General features: G+C 48.9%; 1 pseudogene; it reads left to right on the forward strand.

The window, feature by feature from the left end:
- Positions 1–2,844: 2,844 nt before the first annotated feature.
- The window catches only part of LOC149329775 (uncharacterized), an 80,607-nt pseudogene continuing 61,044 nt past the window's right edge, over positions 2,845–22,407 (forward strand).

Genomic DNA, 22,407 nt, shown 5'->3' on the forward strand with positions numbered 1-22,407 from the left:
GCACTGTTTTGAATTTCATAATTACGAGTTGAATATCTGTTTCCGTTACAGAGTTCAGGAAAACCGATTGCGAACAATTTTTCATCGCATAGTGTGTAGTGCCATCAACGACCGCTGAAAAAGGCAGATCAACTAAGTAATCATTGATTGTATTTGCCAGTACTCTTCCAGTTATAGTTTTTCTATCAATATGTAGTTCAGTGGCTGGAGATTGGGATCTACCGGTTCCAAACGGCGTGTTTATCTTTTCCCATGGCTGCCTCGAAGGCTCAGTGGTTATGGCGCTCGGCTGCTGACCCGAACGCGTGATGGCTTCAATGATATCGGCGTGTTTTTTTACCACTAGTGATACGCGGCCGCCACGCCGTGTGGGTAAATTTAGATTCACCACGTTATTGCCCGGTAGAGTAAAAACATTTTCGTCCGTATACGATGTTTCGCTAAGCATTATCACATCCAAGTGAAAGGTGATCTGACTAAAAGTCCTTGAAGTAGTGCATGCTTAGATTTAGGCGATTGTGCGTTTATGTGAAGAAACTTGATACACGATAATTTTTTTTTTCAAAGGTGCTTACTTAAGTGACTAGGAATAGTATACATTGAAGGAAAAAAAGCCGTTTACCGAAGCTTGATGCAACCTATACAAAAGCAGTAAATGATCCTTTGATTTGACAAGCATAGCCGACGCGCCTTCTGTACGCCTTACAAGAATTTTGACACTGCTGTGGCAAACAAATTTAAAATCGTTTTCTTTGTCCATTGTTTCGTCACCCACAGAAGGGATCGAGCTTGTTTGGTGAGGCTTGCCTGAATGTAGGTTAAAGAATTCTGCTCCCTTGGCTGTTTAAATTTTTCGAACCACCGTTCCCTCAGAGATTGCTGAGTGAAGCGAACGATTACACGTGGGGTATCGTTGCCTTTTACGGGCCGACGATTCATGGCAATTACTTCACTATCTTTTAGTTCCGGAAGGTCAAGGGATGCAGCAAATGTGCTAACTTTAAGTAGATCTTCCTGTTCTGTCTGCTTTATACCATCAATCTACACATTCAGCTTTTTCTTTTGCTATTCAAGTTCGTCCATGTCCTTCTTAATGCTTTTGATTTGTTCACTGGGTTCGTTGTTTTCCACTTTTTCCACGTGCGCTTGAACTGCTTTTATGTCGTTTTCCTGTTGTGTTATTCTGGCCAGCACTGTGTCGTAGTTATGAGATAGCAACTGCATGCATTTTTTGAAGACGGCTTCTGTCATGCCTTTTACTTCAGCTTGCAGTTCGGCTATTGCAACGATGTTCACAGTATCAGCAGTTTGTTTTTGCTTGGCTCCTAAGCAGAGCTGATAGCGCCGCTTCCTTTTGCTTCACGTTTTGATTTCAAAGTTTTGTCGGAGATACCGGCGCCGTTTCCCGAGTGGTAAGAATGAGAACATTCTTTGCATGTTATAAAGGAATCGTCACCTATTGGCAACCCACAGTCGAAACAGCAGCCACCATCTTGTGCACCGATTCTTCGCGACAAAGGGCAGCGACAGTATGTGAATAAAATTAATCACAAATGAGTCCGAGAAATGATGTGGCTACAGACCTGTAATACAGAAGATGGCATTATTTGGACACGTTCCGCCCGTTCTGTCGCAAAAACCCAGAATGCCGTGAACACCTCTGGTTACTTCTTTTATAGACGTCTAAAGGCTCCGCTGCTCGACGTCACGTGCTTTCACTTGCGATGACGCTCACACTTGGCTGAAACGGGAGGCGTGGACGCCGGGCAGGTGGTGATGACTGGTGCTGGAAATCCTGGATAGTCTGATGATCAGCCGTCTCCAGCCCTCACTCTGGCTATCGCAGATCGGTAATACAGAAAGCGGCATTTCTGGACGCATTCCGCCTTACTGTCGTCACAGGGAAATAACCTTGTCATCCTCTGCAAAAGCCAGAATGGCACTTTTGAGGTTCATGCCTGTGTCTACTGCCGCCCCTAAAGCAGGAATCTTGAAGGGGACTATGGCTGCGCGGCCACATGACTATACATGGTGAAATTGAAGCTAAATCACTATAAAGCGTCAGCGCACACGAAATGAAAAAAAATGCCCATCAACGTGTTCAGTCGAGTTCTGTCTTCAGGTAAAGTTTGTTGCTTTTTGAGTACCACACAAAGCGAAACACGACGCCAGCCGGTTCTTACGAAGGCGCAATTTCAATAGCGTTTTTAACAAACTGCCGCACCTGCAACGACAAGTGAGGTAACAGCCTTTGTTATTTCTTTTGTTGCGAAAGCAACACTACACGAGTCGCCGAGCCATTCCGCGGAGCTGACGAAAGGCCATACTGCGCCTGCGCGAGGAGCTGTGAAGTCACACAGCGGACAGCAGGCGTGCCGCGGCTATCGCTGCGCGGGTACCACCGCCACGCTCGCCAGTTGCCACGCTCGCCAGTGGTACCACCGCCACGCTCGCCAGTTGCGCATGCGCAGTAGCGGCGCATAGCTAGCGTGCCAGCGCCGCCGCCGCTGCCGCGCGCTCTCCATCGCCCCTCTCTCCTCGTTGCTTTCGCAATCCTCCAGATTTAACCAGAGCTAAACCACTGCCAATTTTTATTTGTGCGAATGGCGATAGTTTTTGTTACTCATAAGTGAAAGCCTCAAGAATGGCAGGCATGGCGCTGCAGTGCACTGCTCAAAAGTGTCCTCGGACATGCTGGTTCTGACAAGAAAGAGTGCACACGCCGAAGACCACAGCAATAGTAGCCTTGATAACGATGTGCGTTAAGAAAGATAAGGGCTGCGCTCTACTACATCTGAATGGTGTTCGAACAGCCCTTGGTGAGGCAACGGAACGCGCTCAACGATGCCTCCGAGAGGTAGGCGGTACACGGTAGTAGGGTTCTCGGCAGTGCTCGACTGGAAGCCTCTGGCCTTCCTCGAGCCTCTTCCAGGATACTGGGTATGCAGCGCATGCGGACTGGTGCGCAAGAGGACTGCTTGGCTGCCGTGCAACCACTCGCTGTGCGACGCTTGTTACGAGCTGAGTGCTCAGGACGGCGTACACACCTGCCCACGTGACGGACACCACTTTGAAGAAGAGGACATTTGCTGGAGTGACTTCCCAATTGAGGACCTGTTGAAAACAAAGGTAAGCAATGCATGGAGGAAAGCAGAAGGTAGCTGCTGCATTTCCCTTACGTTTACGCTTTTGCGTTAGAAAAGTAACAAACCTGCTTGTGCAATTTCACCACTTCTTCATTCCTTTAAAAACTGGAGGAGACACATAAGGTCCGCCTTAAGGGTTCGATAGCTTAGTGGGTTTACGCCCTTATTAAGCCCCCCCCCCCCCCCCCTCCTAAATCAGAGGCATACGACCGTGTCTACGTGGCATAAAGTTCGGTGGGCGGATGAGATTAAGAAGTTTGCAGGGATATGGTGGTCGCTGCTGCTAAAGGACAGGGTTTATTGGAGACACATGGAAGAGGCTTTCGCCCTGCAGAGGGCTTAGTCAGGCTCATGATGATGGTGAATCGGCCACAGCCGCTTTCGTGTTCTCTCTGCGGACACTAAGGGCTGGACTGAAGGGCCAATACAATGCCCAGAAGATCTCTATATCATGTCGGTCGCAAAGAAGGGGGGCCTCTGGTATCAAGAGTGATTAGCCAGAAGCGGTGAGAAATGAAAACTTAACATGCCTAGGCATGAACATGAATAACACATCACGGGCTAGTTGGTTCATCACAAGACAGAACAGCGCAAGCTACACAGGGACAAGACAGTAGACAGCGCTGTGTTTGTCTCGTCTACTTTCTTTTCTCTCTGTAGCTTGCGCTGTTCTGCCTTGTGATGCCTAGGCAACCTTACATGTGCACTAAACAGCGTTCTGAAACATTAGCCTTCGCGTTTACTCTGTTGTTTTGTGTTTTCGTGAATAAATAATTTCAGTCGCCGAGAATAAAGCCAGAAATTAGGCCCGCGGAAATAAAAATACGCCTAGACTATTTGTTTTCGTGAGGCACAACGTCATCAACTATAATCCGTGAATTCTCCAAAAGTAAACTTTATTACTCATTTTGGATACGACTTGGCAAATTCCTGATAAAACCGCTACGCATTTGTTCAGAGTATACGCATCAGCAAAATATCGAGCCAGGAAGAGGCGGACTATGTTTTTGATTTGCTTGATACGCCCGATCGTTCACTCTAGCTGAACCATCGTGGGCTAAACACAACCAGATCATTTTTTGAAGATCACTCCGTGTATTTCTCCGCCAACGTCAGAGCAGCAAGCCACCACGGGATTGGAAGAAAGGCGCTCCGCGTGCGCTTTTTGGAATAGCACTCTTGTAGACTGACTCATGCTACTCTCCGCGGTGAGTTAAAAGAAAGAGGCTGGAGCCAGGACGTTTGATCCCAGTTAATAGTGAAATCGGCTGCGTAGGGTGATTCGAAATTTCTAAGAATGCTCGGAGCGTATAGATGAAGTTAATTTGATAAAAGGGCGAACAAAAATTAAGGGTTGCATACATAGCACTGGATGTCACATTTGTAGCAGATTCTCTTTTAACTTCTGTACGTCTTTGTGTAAATTTCTTTGTAACTGTCGGGCCAGTCAACCGCAATATTGGGCATGCTCCCTGCAGTAGCCAGGTACTGCTATGCTTTGACAGTGTTCACATCTGCATTTAACAGTTTCGGCAGAGTGTGATGGTGTGACAAGGTCACGTGAGCTTACCACGGCGGGCAGTTTGTCATGACGTCGCAAGGCCACGTGACATCTCTAGACCAATCACTTAATTCTGTGGCTACAGATGGCAGGTTTTTCTTCTGACATGAGCTCGAATGCTATCGCATCAGAACCGAAAAAAGAGCGACCATAGACCGGCGAAGTGCGTGCTCCTCATTAAGCTGATACACGAAGGAAGGGTTTATTTTTTTCCTTTAGCGGTAATAATGTGCCTATCGTTGATAAGCATTTGTTGCTGTAAATGCGCTAAAGTTTACTAAGGGCAGGAAGCATGAGAAAGGACATTCTTCCGAGGAAAAGCTGCGTCCCGTTCTGCATTTTTATATCGAATTGATTTCCGCGGCATAAATCAAACAGCGAGTAGCCACGACGTAAAAGAATGTTTTTACGCTATCAACAAAATTTCGTGAATGTGTATGCAATTAAGAGCAAGACGAAATATCACAATATGACGGATGAGTAATCGTGCACGAAAAGATGTCTGGTAAATGCGGCGGTGAAGTGGTCTATGCACTATGTTACTCTCTTGAGATCGAAAGTTGATTAAACATCGCCATCAGCCGCCGCGGTGGCTCAGTGGTTAAGGTGCTCGGCTGCTGACCCAAAAGACGCGGGTTCGATCCCGGCCGCGGCGGCTGGAATTTCTTTGGAGGAGAAATTCTAGAGGCCCGTGTACTGTGCGATGTCAGTGCACGTTAAAGAACCCCAGGTGGTCGAAATTTCCGGAGCCCTTCACTGCGGTGTCTCTCATAGACTTAGTCGCTTTGGGACGTTAAACCCCATAAACCAAACTAAACCAACCAAACATCGCCATCAGCTATTATGCTTCTTGCCGGAGGTGATAGATGCCTTATAATGTGTCCTCGCATGCTCTAAGCGGGACTGTGTACGAACATCACCTGTGCGGAGGTGACAAAGAAAGACAACGCATCAGCAAGTTCAGTAGGTACCAGGCTGGGGCGCTTAAAAGTGTGAATAAAATACCAGTATTTACGGCTATTTTCGAAAGTGCTAGTTTAATTCGAAGAGCTAATCACAAGCATAGGCTCCGTGCACATGTCTTTGTAGTTCTTGCAAGCAACTTATCTTTATTAAAGCGCCTTAGTTCGAACAAAACTTTTCATCCAGGCACCCATATAGTTAAGATACTCAATCTAGAGGGAAAGCTGCCCATTCACACCCACGCATTGAAATGGGCAATCGCTAAGCACTGTCACATGTCACTGGTCGTGGTTACCACCTGCTTAAAGGCTGAGCTCCATGTACGCGAAAACTGACGCGAAGGCGACAGCGGCAAGCCACGCCGTCGCGCGAAGGGAAATGCTCGTGTCGCTTGTCGTGTCGCTTGGATATGCACTCATAGAAAATTTCGCACGCCGCCCGGAAGTTACTTACGCGATCAGCCAATAGCAGCTAATTCGGCAGCGTACGCCACAGCTAGTAATTTCGCGCGCTTTCTCAAATGTACCCGATTTTGCATTGGCAAGTTCTTTGGAGTGCCCATAGGTAGTGCATTTGCACTACCATGGCACACGCCCAAGACTTCCATGAGAGGCTCATCGACGCCGTGCAGTGCGAGCGGGTTCTTTGGGACCTGCAGCAAAAAACATTATAAGGCGCGCAACGTTTCACAAAGGGAAAAGCGAACGGGGAAAACCGCCAAAACCAAAACTCCACAACCAAGTATCAGTTCGATGTTGTTGAAGAACACTTCTGTTTATTCCAGCATATATTTAGCGCACCTTTTTACCCAGTTTGTCGAACACGCCACAATGCCAGCTGACTGGAAGGTAGCGAGGGTGGTTCCACTCTTCAAGCAAGGTAATCCGAATTCTCCCCTTAACTACAGACCAATTTCATTAACAAGCATTCCTTGCAAACTTCTAGAGCACATTATATATTCTAACGTCGCTTCTTTTTTGGAAAGTAACTCTTTCTTGAGCTCCTGTCAGCTCGGGTTCCGAAAAAATTTTTCTTTCGTGACTCAACTCTCATCTTTCACTAATATCTTAGCGTCGTCTTTAGATACTGGTTTACTAACCGACTGCATCTTTCTTGACTTCGCTGAGGCTTTTGATAAGGTATCTCATTACTTACTCCTTCTTAAAATGAGTTCCCTGAATATTGGCCCTAATATTCTTAAGTGGATTGCATGATTCTTGACTAACCGCACCCAGTTTGTATCAGCTAACGACTCTATATCGTCCCCATGTGCCGTGACATCTGGTGTTCCCCAAGGCTCTGTTCTGGGTCCTCTCCTTTTTGTATATATATTAATGACCTTCCGATTGGCATTAACTCTTCCCTTAAGCTTTTTGCTGATGGCTGTGTTCTTTTTCGTGCAATACATAACATTAACGACAGTTCCCTCCTTCAGTCCGATCTTGATAAAGTCTTAGTTTGGTGTCAGAGATGGTCTATGGTTCTCAATCCATCAAAGTGCAAACTTATGTCCATCTCACGCCAAGCTAACCCGTCTAAACCATTCGATTACAAGATTAACGGAGCTTCGTTAGAGAACGTTTCATCTTATAAATATCTGGGTGTTCACATCACTTTCAACTTATCCTGGCGCATGCAAATAGAATATGTTATTAACCATGCAAACTGTGCTCTTGGTTACAGACGCAGAAACTTCTCTCAGGCTTCATCCCATTTGAAGTTACTTTTATATCAGACACTAATACGGCCAAAGCTAGAATACGCATCATCAATATGGGACCCCTCACAACTCACTTTAAGCGATGCTATAGAATCTGTTCAGAACCGGTCAGCTGCTTCAGTCTTTCCAATTGTTCTCGCAGGGCTAGTGTTTCTTTAATGAAAACTAAACATGGTCTGACTAATCTTGCAGTTCGCGGAAATATTTCACGCCTCAGTCTTTTCCACAGCATCTTCTTTCATAACGAGACATTAAAGCAGGAATTTTTCCCTTCTATGCCATCATACCTGTCATCACGTGTTGATCATCCGCACAAAGTTTCCATCCCAACTTGTAAAAGGAATGTACTTTTTAATTGTTTCATACCGAAGACTAGCACTGAGTGGAACCACCTTCCACCCCATATCGCCTGTATTGAAGACGCGTCATCTTTCAAGCCACTCATCACCAAGCATATCATCGAACAAGCGTCTGCATCATGAATTTGCCTTTTGCCTGTACTTTTTACTATGTAACTTTTTCTTTTTTCACCCACCCCCTCTATAACGCCCTGCGGGCCCTGAGGGTATTGTAATGAATAGATAAATAAATAAATAAAAAGTTGACGTAGGCGTTCAATTAAACAGTCTGTATTCAATGGCAAAGCTGTAAACACATTTTATTTCGCATTTTTCTGCCAAAATTTTAATCCTTGCAAATAATGTGACTCTTGTTATAGGCTCAAACAGCTTTGCGGTGTCTTATGCCAGCAACACTGATCGTTATCTCCAATTCGCGTTCGCGTTGGCGCAACGCATGGAGCATGGCCGGTGGGTGCCGTAGCGACAGCCAGCCGTCGTCGCCGCGCCGCCTCGTCGCTTACTTTTTCGCGTACATGGGGCTCAGTCTTAACTGTTGGCTCGACCACAAGGTAAAGGGATGTTTCAGCGTGGCAACGGTGGCCAGCTAGAATGCAGCGGCGTGCTTCGTAGCTTTGAAAAGAAAAAAGTGTGTAAAATATACTGAAGCGTTTTGTTTGGAATATGTCGCAGTATGTATGTAGTACGTATGCTGAAAGCTCGCAAAGACTATCGGGGTGCGATACACGGCTGTGTGGGCTCGGCCAGGTTGCCCACTTACGTCACTGGAGGGGGGGGGGGACGCGACGGTGAGGTGTCACCCTAATCGGTTGCAAGCTACTGCTAGCAGCGATTTTAAATATTGTTTATACACTATTGCGTCCCCGCCGAGCTCTCCAATTTGACTCCTTTACCGGAAGCGAGAACCACTACAAATCTGTTGCACTACAATATGCCCATCAAAATAATTTTTCGGCCACTTAAAGGGAGTGCCTTAGAGACACAGTGTAGAGGGAAATCAGTAGCATTGTGGGGGACGCGGGTAAAACAGCCGCCCAGGTTTTCCTTCCTAATTCGGGGAGAATGGAAATACGGTGGCGACAAGGTGCTTTGATTGCAGGGCAAAGCAGTTTTGCTTTTGTTCGTTTACTCTAATCCGTCATTTGCTCTAAATATTGCGTCTAAAAAAATTGGCAGAAGCTCAGCTTGGTTAAGCCCGGAAATTGCGAAAACAACTTCATCCGTTTCTTCAGCCCGCCGTCGATTCCTAGTTTGAGCGAGCCGTTGCAACTTTGCCTTAAGCATGTCGGACGATACGCACAGCGTGGTTACGCCGGGACGACTGCGACGAGCCGCCGGAGCCGGGTCGGAGACTCGGAGCCCGCTCCGTCTTTCGTGACGTCATCACAGCGAGCGCCTCCTCGCGGCAGCGGCGCGCAGCTGCTGCTTTGCGCACCGTGTTCACGGCGGAAGAAATAGACTAGGTGTCTGAACGCGGCTGCCGCGCCGGCGACTTTTTTGATCGTAGTTTACGCCTCTCTCGGCAGATGGCGTGGATCGTTGGGGGGTCAATAGGGTGCCTCGATGCGCGCGCCCCCGGCGCGCCCCCGGGGGCGCGCGCATCGAGGAACCCTAGGGGGTCGACCGGAGCACCCGACGCGGCGCGCGGACCTCCACAAACATTCGCACGCGTGTAAGAATGACAAGTTAATTGCCCGATATATCTCTGTACACTAGACTAAACGTCCGGCAACCCTTTGGAAGCAAGCTTAGGTATATACTCATGGTTATTTCAGCTTAGAAATGCTATTCGTACCTGAGCGTGCTTTGATACTCGTAAACGTCCAATATATCGACCACAGTGGAATCGCCCGCGTGTTTACTAGTGCTCAGCTTGTACAAACGCAAAACAATTTGGCTTGTGCGGAATGCAGAATTCATAGAAAGAAATTTCCAAATACGCGCTATTAAGATGTCAAGAAATCCTAGTCACGCATGTCAAATACGCTAGCTCGCGATAACGGAAGGTGATCGTTGGTTCCCGCTTGGTTTTGTTTCGGGCATTATTGCTGACGTAGGTGCTCCCTTTCCAATTCCATGTCTGCGCGAAAATAGTGGCCCCACGCAAACTGCGGGCTGCCGCGTGTTCCCGAAATGCACTTTCTCCATTTCTGCTTTGCCGCCACAAGCGTACAGGCACGCAGAGTAAGGTTTGAAAGCCGTGCTCTCGAAATATCTCATAAAACAACCGGGTACACAACAAGACAGATTTTATTTTTCACATTCATGCAGACGTCGCCAACACAATATCACATCGGCGGTTGAATTTCGATGAAGGCGAAATTCTAGAGGCCGGTACTGAGCGATGTCAGTGCACGTTAAAGAACCCCAGGAGGTCCAAATTTCCGGAGCCTTCACTACGGCGTCCCTGATAGCCTGAGTTGCTTTGGGACGTTAAACCCCAATAAACCAAACCAAACCTAAATTCAGGACTGCAGTGCTTTTCAAGGTGTTTGGCATTATAGACAAGTTTTGAAAGCTTCCTAAGATGTTTCATTTTCGCTTTCGAGTCAATTTTTGTCTGTTTGCAGGCCTGCGTCATTCGCATAGCAATGTAGTAATGCCACAAATTTGCCATCATATCTTCTTTATGCTCCTCACATGGGAACGAGAATGTATGATTTGCTAGCATAGCTTCAATTCTTACCTCATACGCATTCATTTGTGTGGCATTTTGCTGAAATTCTTTTTCAGCGATCTGCAGCAAAGAAAAAATCCTGAGATTTGGGTGCAAGAGCCCACCTCTTGTCTTACATTGCACAAGGGTGCTTTCAGGCTGAGCATGGACCTCAGTTTCTTCAACAAGGCTCCGTCGGCATGCGGGGCAGGTTGAGCCCTTTAACTTTTTTCTGCACATAAACCCAGCCAGGTAATACATAATGCAGTCAGCAGCCTCTGGCTCTGCACGTACCTCACCAAACGCTTCATCACACTCAACCTCCGCGGCAACCAATCCATCCAGTTTGCATTTTAGCTGCTGAAGACGAGTCTCTTGTTTTCCGTCCACTTGGAACGGAAGCTTTAGATCAGCCAACGTAAGCATATGTGTTTCCCGAGCTTGCTCTACCTCGCAGTTCCCAAGCTTGGGTGGTTTGATCAGGCTATACACTGAAAGGATGTTATATAGCTGAAGAAATGTGGGTAAGGAGGGATGGTCATTCTGACCGCCTGCTTGGCGGATTGTCCCCAGAAAATGCTCTAATACATCCTGGTTAAATTTTCCAGTCAGTTCGTACTTGAAGCCACACTGTTTGAGCAAATATCTTGTCAGCTCTAAAGCTGACAAAACTGTGACACGCAAGCGTGCTGCAGTCTGCTCTGCCAGAAAATGATCGCGAGATATCCTTCCGGCCACCACTTCCCCCTACCACTTGTTGAGCCAGTACAAGAAGAACCACTTCCCCCTCCTACTTGTTGAGCCAGTACAAGAAGGCGGCAAGAACCCTGAGATCTTTGCTGCCTGCACTGATGCCTTCCTTGGGATGATTGCGATTGAGTGCGTCAAACAGATCGTTAAATTTCAAGGTGAATTCTACCATGCCTTTAACATTCTCCAGTCCCACTGTTTTCTTTTGCGACTAAAACTCCAGCCCGCTGGCCACACTTCGACTGAACAGCTGGGTAGCGAGTTTTACGCGCATCTTCTCCGTGTTCGACGGATTAATATGGGCATATGTGAGCTTGTGGCAAACACGCAAGTGTCCAGGCTGCTTTTGGTCTTGAACAAAAAGCTTATCATAGTGTGCTCATTGGACACGGCCACCAGGAAAGTTTAGAACCTTTTGGGAATGCAAACGGTTGCGCACACACTTCATAAGATGCGGAGCATCCGAAAAGACAAATGTGCTACGCTTCTCATCAACATGGAGGAACGAAACAGCTTTTACCCATCACAGAATACAGGGTCTGTTCAGAAAGTAGTAGGACTCCTTTTTAAAAAAAAACATTTATTTATGTGAATAGTACAAATTATTAAAATTCTTTTAAGTAGCACCCTTCCGCATCTACACACGGCTGCCAACGAGTTTTCCAGTTTTCTTACGCCTCCAGGAACGCCTGGACTGGAATGCTGTTTAGCTCCCTCGTCAGGGCCTGTTGGACCTCCTCAACCGATCCGTGATGCTTCCTCTTGAGCGTCGATTTTATTCTTAGGAATAGAAAAAAGACTGACGGGGCCAAGTCGATGCTGTAGGGGGGCTGAGGAAGCATTGTCACCTTGTTCGGGGCAAGATACTCCCCTACGCGGAACGCTGTGTGGCCCGGTGCGTTGTCATGGTGCAGCCGCCAATTGTTTGCGATGGCTGGGCGGACACGAACAATGCGTTTTCGCAGTCTTTTGAGGACTTTCACCTAAAAAACTGCATTAACTGTGTGTCCAGATGGTACGAACTCTTTCTTGTTGACTCCATGTCGAGCAAAAAAAGCAAATGAGCATTGACTTTTGCTTGGATTTGCTGATTTGCGCTTTCTTGGGGCGTGAGGAAGGAGGGGTGTGCCATTCTGAGCTCTGCCGGTTGCTCTCAGGGTCGTATTCAAACACCCACGTCACGTCATAGGTCAATACATCGTCCAAAAAATCGGGGTCCTCATTCACATGATGAAGAAAATCCTGGCAGATCGCTTTCCGGTTGACCTTTTGCTCCTCTGACAACACTCACGGCACCAATTTCGCGCACACTTTTCTCATGGCTAAGTTTTCCGTCATAATCTCAAAAACTTGGGTTTGAGGAATGCTCAAGTCCTCTGCAATCATTCTCATACTCATCCTACGACCACCGTTTAGTAAATATTTCACTCGCGACACATTGTCGTTGGTCTCGCTGGTCGAAGGGCGTCCGGAGCGGTCTCCATCTTCCACTCTTTCCCTGCCTTCTCGTAACGGCTTGTGCCACTCAAAAACTCCTTATCTACCCATGGCAGCATCGCCGTAGGCCTCGTTAATCATGTCATGGGTCTCTTTGACGTTTTACCAAGATTTACACAAAATTTTATCGCGTATCACTGATCTAGTAAACGCTCCATGATTCTCCGTGACGAGGCGCTTCGATAGGGGTTCACAATACAAGCGACCTGCTCTCTTCAACGGCCGAGAGCCGACTGCCGATTTTTCCCAGCGTTCCCGATATCCCCCTTCACCCATCCTGTGCGCGCAGACCGCCTTTCATCCGCCCGTTCGCCCAGGAAAAAATCAGTCCTACTACTTTCAGAACAGACCCTGTACACAGGAGTGTATGACGGAAAATATAATGGGCAAAAAAAGAAACGTGGCTCAAAAACAAGCGCAGCGATCACTCCAAATGCAGTTGCCGGCACACACGCCGCCAACACGCCCGCTGACCCCCTAATCTGCTTGCGCCATCTCACGACGCTCCCAGGAAACACGAGCCGACCGTCGTCAACTTCGCCTGCTGGAAAGGCGCTGTCGTTCAAACACTTAGTATATTCTTCCACCGTGACCGTGGTTACGCTGGGACGACCGCGACGAGACGAGTTGGGGCTCTGTCTCTCTCCGTCTGGAGTGACGTCACAGCGGAGGTCATGCTAAAGGTCAAACGTGGTTACACCGCTGGGAAGACGCTGAAAGGCTCAAACTGCGAACAGTATTTCTTTCGCAATAAAATGATGTAAAGCCATCAGCATCTCATTAAGATGTTAGGAAAGGAGCAAATCGGAACTTGCGAATTTATATGCAACGTAGTCACCTGTTCCAATCGAGAAGAACGCTTTGCAGCGTACCTGAATGGTAACCGCTCAGCTCAGCTCAGCCTAGCGTTTTGCTTTTGTTTCGTTTCAGACTCCTTTAGAATACAGGTGTCTCGCCGCGGTCGCAGCGTGCAGGTTATGAAGTGGACAGTGACGCCTACAGCTAATCACTGCCAAACGAATAATGACTATTTATAAAATACGAAAAATTTTACGCCGGTAGCAGAAAGCATGCGGGGCGGTCGCCGAAGAAGAGAACCATTTCGAGAACAGCGCTGGCAATCATTATAATATTCTACTTAGCTTTGTTTTTTTTTTGCCCGTACATATACCTCCTTGGCATTCACCACCGTACCTTGGCCAATCCTGCCGCGCGGGTATGTACCATTTTCATGTGGAGAAGAAGAAAACGGGCGGTGACAAGGAAGACACACAACTGCGCAGAAAAAAAAAAATTATTTCGGATGGCGGTCCATCCGCATCTTATATACATACAGAAAAACGAAGGGAGTGATACGCAAGCGAAAAGATAATGAAAGCTCAAGCACGGGAAGAACCAATAAATGCAGCGTCACTTCTTTACCATCAGCTGCAAAAAGCAACGCAGCCGCAGAGAGCGAGGAAACCGGGGGAAGGGGGGGAAGGGGGGGGAGGTGACAGGTGGGAAAGAAACTAAAAAAAAAACTAATAAAACAGACCTCAGTTGGCTTTCATCGAAATCGTTTTTGATGTGTCAAGCTTTTCGTCTTTTTTTTTTACACATCTGTCTCCCTCCCCTCTTTTATCGATTTTGTGGCGCTTGAGCAACGCTGGAAAGAAAGCAGCCTGACCGGAATCAAGCCGACCTTACAAGGGTACGAGGTTTACGAGAGTCAAAACGAAGGTAAAGCGGCCGTCCTAGTGAGCAAAACCATTACCGCCATCAGGCACGATACCATCGCCGACACCGACGTTGAACACGCGCTTGTTGAACTTATTCCGAAAAAGCGAAAGGGACGCAGCACGTTCTTAATGAAGGTGTACAGCCCGCCGAGACAAAGAAAAGCCAAACTCTTCGAACTGTTTTATGGAGCGCACAAGCTGGCCAAAGAAAATGCACTCATCATCGTAGGAGATTTCAACGCCATGGACAGGAGTTGGGGATACCATAAACAAGACATCAAGGGAAGAACATTAGTGGAAGTAGCGGAATACTTTGGCTGCAGTCTAATCACAGATCCTGCGACCCCCACGAGAATCAGGAATAGCGTTAGCACGGACACATGCCCGGACCTCACCTTCGTAAGGAACAGCAGGCAGTCACAGTGGTCAAGAAGTACTTTGATTTGGGCTAGTTGGTTCATGTCTTGAAAGTAGTTCGGACGGCGCGAAAACAACAAAGACAAAAGAGACACGAACACAACAGGACTGGCGCCCGTCCTGTTGTGTTCGTGTCTCTTTTGTCTTTGTTGTTTTCGCGCCGTCCGAACTACTTTCAAGTCACAGTGGGAAAACATGATGGAAAATCTAGGCAGCGATCACTTTATCCTCCGGACACGAATAGCATCCGACACCATAAGACGCCAGATTGGACAGGCGAAAATCACTGACTGGAACGCGTTTCGCGGGGCTTGCAACAAATCTGAAGGCGGTATCCAATCACTGGAGGAATGGAGCGGCATGCTGAGAGAAATGCGACAACGATGCACAAAAAGTCTAAGGAGAACGACAGCAACGCCTGAAGTAGACGCCCACCTCCTCAGACTATGGGAAGCGAGACGCAGTCTCACCAAAAGATGGCGGAAGTAAAAACACAACAGGAAACTAAAACTAAAGATAGCAGAAATTACGGCAAAGGCGGAAGAACACGCGATGCAACTCGCGAAACAAAACTGGGAACAACTCAGCGACTCACTTAGGGGAACTCTAGGCACGGCCAGAACCTGGAATCTCTTAAGAGCACTAATCGATCCGACCAAAATAAAATCAGAAAACAATAAAGCCATCCACCGGTTCATCCACTCCTTCGAGGGATCAGACATCGCCCTACTGGAGAAGGCACGAGAAAAATGTTTCGGCGATCACAACCCCCCGCGATACCAAGGAACGTATCGAGGAGCCGAAAACGAGAAACTCGACCGCCCCATAACTGTGGAAGAGGTTTACGCGGCCATAAGAAACACCACCAGAAACACGGCAGCCGGAGCGCACAGAATCGACAACGCCCTAATCCGCAACCTGAGCGACGACCTCATACAAGAGCTCGTCACCTTTCTTAACAAACATTGGGAGGCGGAGACTGTTCCCGAAGATTGGAAACACGCCGAAGTAATAATGATACCTAAACCTGGTAAAAAGCTACAAATTGAAAACCTCAGGCCCATATCACTCACGTCGTGCCTTGGCAAGCTTTACGAACGGGTTGTGACTTTCAGACTGCAAAATTATATGGAAGACAACGACTGTGTACCACATACCATGTTCGGCTTCAGAGCGAAGCTCTCGACTCAGGACGTTCAAATACAAGAAGATGTCTTGCGAAACGTACCTCGGACGGGAGAAAATGTCATAATGGCCCTGGACATCAAGGGGGCATTCGATAACGTCAGCCACGAAGCGATCCTTACGGGCCTAGACAGCCTGGATTGCGGACGCAGAATCCACGGCTTCGTCAAAGCCTTCCTGTCCGATAGAACTGCCACCATCGGCATAGGAGGCCTTCGATCGGAAAAAATTCGGACTCCAAATAAAGGAACACCCCAGGGGTCAGTTATCTCACCCCTACTCTTCAACATAGCTATGATAGGCCTAGCTCGAAAACTAGAGAACATCGAAGGCAGCAGGCATGCAATGTATGCTGACGATATAACAGTCTGGACAAACACGGGCTGTCTCGGAGAGAAGGAAGAAAGGCTACAGCAAGCGGCCTCTTGTGTAGAGCAATACCTCGCAGAAAGAGGACTCTCATGCTCGACCGAGAAATCGGAACTGCTGAGAGTCTGGAGAGGCAAGCAAAACCGGACCGTCCCAACCAACAAGGACCTAAAACTCAACGTCTACATAGAAGGGACGCCCATACCCGAAAAGACAACAATAAGAATTTTGGGCATGTGGGTTCAATCCAACCAGCGCAGTACTCACACTTTTACCCTACTGAACGCAACAACGCTACAAGTCGCACGCATGATCACCCGCATCACCAACAGGCGACATGGCATGTGTGAAGAAGACACACTAAAACTAGTCAGAAGCCTAGTAGTTAGTCGAATCACGTACAGCCTACCCTACCAGTGCCTCAACAAAAATGAAATACAACAAGCGGATGCCCTGCTACGCAAAGCGTATAAGACAGCGATCCGACTACCACGCAACACGTCTACAGAAAAACTCATGACCCTGGGATTACACAACACCTTTGAGGAGCTACGAGAGGCGCAGCTTGAGTCGCAAAAACTCAGGCTGTTGCAAACAACGACAGGAAGAGCGCTCCTGCAGAGGCTCAGATACCGCGAGCAGATGCGAGAAATGTCGAGGACGGCAACGATCCCCGACGAGCTTCGCAAGACCCTCAAGGTAGCGCCAATACCAAAAAACATGGATCCCAACCTCCATCGAGGCAGAAGAGAAGCGAGGGCCGAATTCATCGAGAAAACATACGCTCCTCAAGCCACGACCGTGTATACAGACGCGTCTTGGAGAGGAGGAGATACCAAAATCGCTGTAGCGGCGGTGGTCGATTCGTCTTTACGCGAAATGACCAGCGCGTCTCTCCGAGGCTGCACAGCTGCAGAGTCCGAGGAAGTAGGCGTTGCTCTAGCGGTGGCGGAGCGCTATAGAACCGGGCGGTCACTAACAATACTTACGGACTCTCAAACAGCCTGCCGAAATTACATGAATGGCAGGATAGGTCGTCACGCGCTCCGTATACTCCTCGCAGCGAGTGACAGAATTAAAAACAGGGAAGAACAAAACGACAAGATCCGACACAAAATTGTGTGGGTACCGGGGCACACGGGGGTGGCAGGGAACCGAGAGGCTGACAGGATAGCTCGAGGATACATTACTTTCCGAGCTTCCGACGAGACCGCGGAACTCGCGCCAGCACCCAGGGAATACTCGGCCATACTACAAAACTATAGAGGCAGAAGAATGCGATATCCCCCACCGCACAAATCTCTCAGCAGAGAGGAAGCTGTCACTTGGAGACAATTACAAACAGGCTCTTTCCCAAACCTACATATACTAAACAAAATGCACCCTACGATATACACGAACAAATGTCCCTGGTGCGACGAAAAACCTACACTATACCACATCACATGGGCCTGCCAAAACATAGACGTGGTCCCCAAAATACAAAACCCGAGTGCGGAGCAGTGGGAGACTCTGCTGTCCAGCGACCGCTGCGAAGACCAACAAGGTCTGGTACAGCGAGCTCAACGGGCGGCAGTGGCCAGCGGAGCCCTGGACTGAGGGCAACCGACCACTGGTTAGAGGCGGACGATTTCGACAGAGAAGGCTCCTGGGGGTATGGGTATGGGCGTCCCATCTAGGTAGACTTTGAGTTTTAGGTCCTCGTTGGTTGGGACGGTCCGGTTTTGCTTGCCTCTCCAGGCTCTCAGCAGTTCCGATTTCTCGGTCGAGCATGCGAGTCCTCTTTCTGCGAGGTATTGCTCTACACAAGAGGCCGCTTGCTGTAGCCTTTGTTCCTTCTCTCCGAGACAGCCCGTGTTTGTCCAGACTGTTATATCGTCAGCATACATTGCATGCCTGATGCCTTCGATGTTCTCTAGTTTTCGAGCTAGGCCTATCATAGCTATGTTGAAGAGTAGGGGTGAGATAACTGACCCTTGGGGTGTTCCTTTGTTTGGAGTGCGAATGTTTTCCGATCGAAGGTCTCCTATGCCGATGGTGGCAGTTCTATCGGACAGGAAGGCTTTGACGAAGCCGTGGATCCAAGAGACCGGAATCAAGCCGACCTTACAAGAGTACGAGGTTTACGAGAATCAAAACGAAGGTAAAGCGGCCGTCCTAGTCAGCAAAACCATTACCGCCATCAGGCACGATACCATCGCCGACACCGACGTTGAACACGCGCTTGTTGAACTTATTCCGAAAAAGCGAAAGGGACGCAGCACGTTCTTACTGAACGTGTACAGCCCGCCGAGACAAAGAAAAGCCAAACTCTTCGAACTGTTTTATGGAGCGCACAAGCTGGCCAAAGAAAATGCACTCATCATCGTAGGAGACTTCAACGCCATGGACAGGAGTTGGGGATACCAGAAACAAGACATCAAGGGAAGGACATTAGTGGAAGTAGCGGAATACTTTGGCTGCAGTCTAATCACAGATCCTGCGACCCCCACGAGAATCGGGAATAGCGTGAGCACGGACACACGCCCGGACCTCACCTTCTTAAGGAACAGCAGGGAGTCACAGTGGGAAAACATGATGGAAAATCTAGGCAGCGATCACTTTATCCTCCGGACACGAATAGCATCCGACACCATAAGACGCCAGATTGGACAGGCGAAAATCACTGACTGGAACGCGTTTCGCGGGGCTTGCAACAAATCTGAAGGCGGTATCCAATCACTGGAGGAATGGAGCGGCATGCTGAGAGAAACGCGACAACGATGCACAAAAAGTCTAAGGAGAACGACAGCAACGCCTGAAGTAGACGCCCACCTCCTCAGACTATGGGAAGCGAGACGCAGTCTCACCAAAAGATGGCGGAAGCAAAAACACAACAGGAAACTAAAACTAAAGATAGCAGAAATTACGGCAAAGGCGGAAGAACACGCGATGCAACTCGCGAAACAAAATTGGGAACAACTCAGCGACTCACTTAGGGGAACTCTAGGCACGGCCAGAACCTGGAATCTCTTAAGAGCACTAATCGATCCGACCAAAATAAAATCAGAGAACAATAAAGCCATCCACCGGTTCATCCACTCCTTCGAGGGATCAGACATCGCCCTACTGGAGAAGGCACGAGAAAAATGTTTCGGCGATCACAACCCCCCGCGATACCAAGGAACGTATCGAGGAGCCGAAAACGAGAAACTCGACCGCCCCATAACTGTGGAAGAAGTTTACGCGGCCATAAGAAACACCACCAGAAACACGGCAGCCGGAGCGGACAGAATCGACAACGCCTTAATCCGCAACCTGAGCGACGACCTTATAAAAGAGCTCGTCACCTTTCTTAACAAACATTGGGAGGCGGAGACGGTTCCCGCAGATTGGAAACACGCCGAAGTAATAATGATACCTAAGCCTGGTAAAAAGCTACAAATAGAAAACCTCAGGCCTATATCACTCACGTCGTGCCTTGGCAAGCTTTACGAACGGGTTGTAACTTTCAGACTGCAAAATTACATGGAAGACAACGACTGTGTACCACATACCATGTTCGGCTTCAGAGCGAAGCTCTCGACGCAGGACGTTCTCCTCCAAATACAAGAAGATGTCCTGCGAAACGTACCTCGGACGGGATAAAATGTCATAATGGCCCTGGACATCAAGGGGGCATTCGATAACGTCAGCCACGAAGCGATCCTTACGGGCCTAGACAACCTGGATTGCCTTTCTTCAAAAAGCTTTTCGTTCAAAGGGCAACGCATCGCGCCGAACGGGTGGTGGCGTTCCGTGGACACCCTGGCTGCGCTACCACAGGCTGTCGCGTTACACTCCTAAAAGCAAAAATTAAGCGTCATTAATTGGCAGTTACTTAATGCACCTACAGAATGTGAAGTGAACAATCGCGTAGCAGAATGCAGCCCTCAGCCTTTCGCCTTTCACCACTTTAGCCGCTAAAGTTCCTCGTAATTTTAAGCCTTCTCTGTTATCTGGGGCTTTTTTAGGAAAAAAATACCTTTTAGTTTCCTAACAAAGTAAAAATTCCGCGTATTGAGTCTCACCGTTGGTGGGGGCGGTACGAGGCGTAATGTTTAGAGCTTCGAACAGGCCAGCTGCGCGAAAGAATGGCCGGCTCTCTCCCACTTACCGTTCGCGCTTGTTGCCGTTGCGTCATCTCTCGTTCGCCACTGCTTCCCCGGCTGCGCTGTGCGGCAGCTCTTTCGTTCATGTCAGCACATCGCGATGGGGTGTTTGTTTGCGATCATGGGGCTCCGGACTCCTGCTACTACCCTGGGAGCCCACACTTCTTGTTGGTTTAATAAAGATGATTGCCCATTAAAAAACATAACTAGTTATTAGGGCTGCGAATACTTGTTACCAGCGATAATTTTCATATTTTTCCATTGGCTACGCACGGCGCGGCAAGGAGTAAAACTGTGCAGGTTCCTTTCCGTAATCTCTACAAAGATTTTGCGCACGTGGTTCGTCCAATAAGGCGGGTTTGCAAGTTACGCACGGACCATCGGACTGTCTTGCTCCCCAGAGAAGTCCGAACTCTTCCTCATCCGGCCTAAGAACCACCGCTGCCCCCGCTCCCCCATTGCCATTGAACTGAATGGTGACCCGGTACCTGAGGTTGGCACCCTCCGTGGTATTGGGCCTGCACATCCAGAACGATGGCAAAAACACCACCACCCTCAAGAAACTCAAGCAGGTTGTAGGCGCGATATCGCACCTCATCCGCAGGGTTTCGGGACGTCATAGAGGCATGAAGGAGCGCGACCTATGTCGCCTCATTCATGCCTTTGTCCTCAGCCATGTGCTGTACACTACCCCATACTTACAACTATCCAAACATGACATACACGCTTTGGATGCTTTGATTCGCAAGGCATTCAAGGTAGCACTTCACCTTCCCCTCAACGCACCCACGGACAGATTACTAGGCCTGGGCCTCCACAATACGATCGGGGAACTGGTGGAGGTCCACCGACAGGCCCAATACATCAGGCTCACACAAACCTCCACAGGTCGGTATATCCTGGACACCCTCGGAATCAAAAGACTGGCCAACGACCCAACCCTCCTCGCCATCCGAGGATCCCTTCACCGAGAGCTCCTCATCAGGCCGCTCCCGAGGAATATGCACCCGACCCACCATGAGCAGCGCCGCAAAGCCCGTGCGAAGGCACTCCATCGAGCTTACGGCACCGAGCCGGACGCCGTATTGGTGGACGCTGCCTGCACGGGTGATGAAGCGACAGCAGCTGTGGTGGACTCCTCTTTTTCCGCCCTCCTCACACTACCTCTCCCTCCAGACACCTCCCCCGAAGCTGCAGAGGAAGCCGCCATTTCACTTGCTATCACCCGCACGGAAGCCCGGTACATTTTAAGTGATTCTAAAACTGCGATTCTAAATTTTGCTCGAGGCCGAGTCCACGTCCCTGCTTTTGGCATACTGGACTCGCCCGATGCACCCCCGCCCCGCCAAGTGGAGCTGATATGGGTGCCCGCGCATTCCGGGAATCCCGGAAACGAGGCCACCAACCTTTTAGTCCGAGGTTCTTTAAACCGGGCTCAGGTGGCCTCTGATCGGGGATTCACGAAAGAGCGCATGCACTCATTCAGTGAGCTGACCCAGGCGTACAGAGCCTTACGACAGCTCTACCCCCCGCCCCACCCCTCCCTAGATAACAAACACGCAGCACTCTGGCGCAGACTCACTTCTTACCTCTTAACCTAGCCCACTATCATCCCTCCTTCCCTACTCCGGCATGCACTCTATGCCCAGAACCCTTCGCCTCTTAAGCCGCCGCGGTGGCTCAGTGGCTATGGTGCTCGGCTGCTGACCCAAAAGACGCGGGTTCGATCCCGGCCGCGGCGGCTAGAATTTCTTTGGAGGAGAAATTCTAGAGGCCCGTGTACTGTGCGATGTCAGTGCACGTTAAAGAACCCCAGGTGGTCGAAATTTCTGGAGCCCTCCACTACGGCGTCTCTCATAGCCTTAGTCGCTTTGGGACGTTAAACCCCACAAACCAAACCAAACCAAACCTTCGCCTCTTCCCCGCCGCGGTG

This window comes from Amblyomma mixtum, chromosome 9 (genome assembly GCF_055824585.1).
Source record: "Amblyomma mixtum isolate Tamu chromosome 9, ASM5582458v1, whole genome shotgun sequence".
NCBI classification, from domain to species: domain Eukaryota; kingdom Metazoa; phylum Arthropoda; class Arachnida; order Ixodida; family Ixodidae; genus Amblyomma; species Amblyomma mixtum.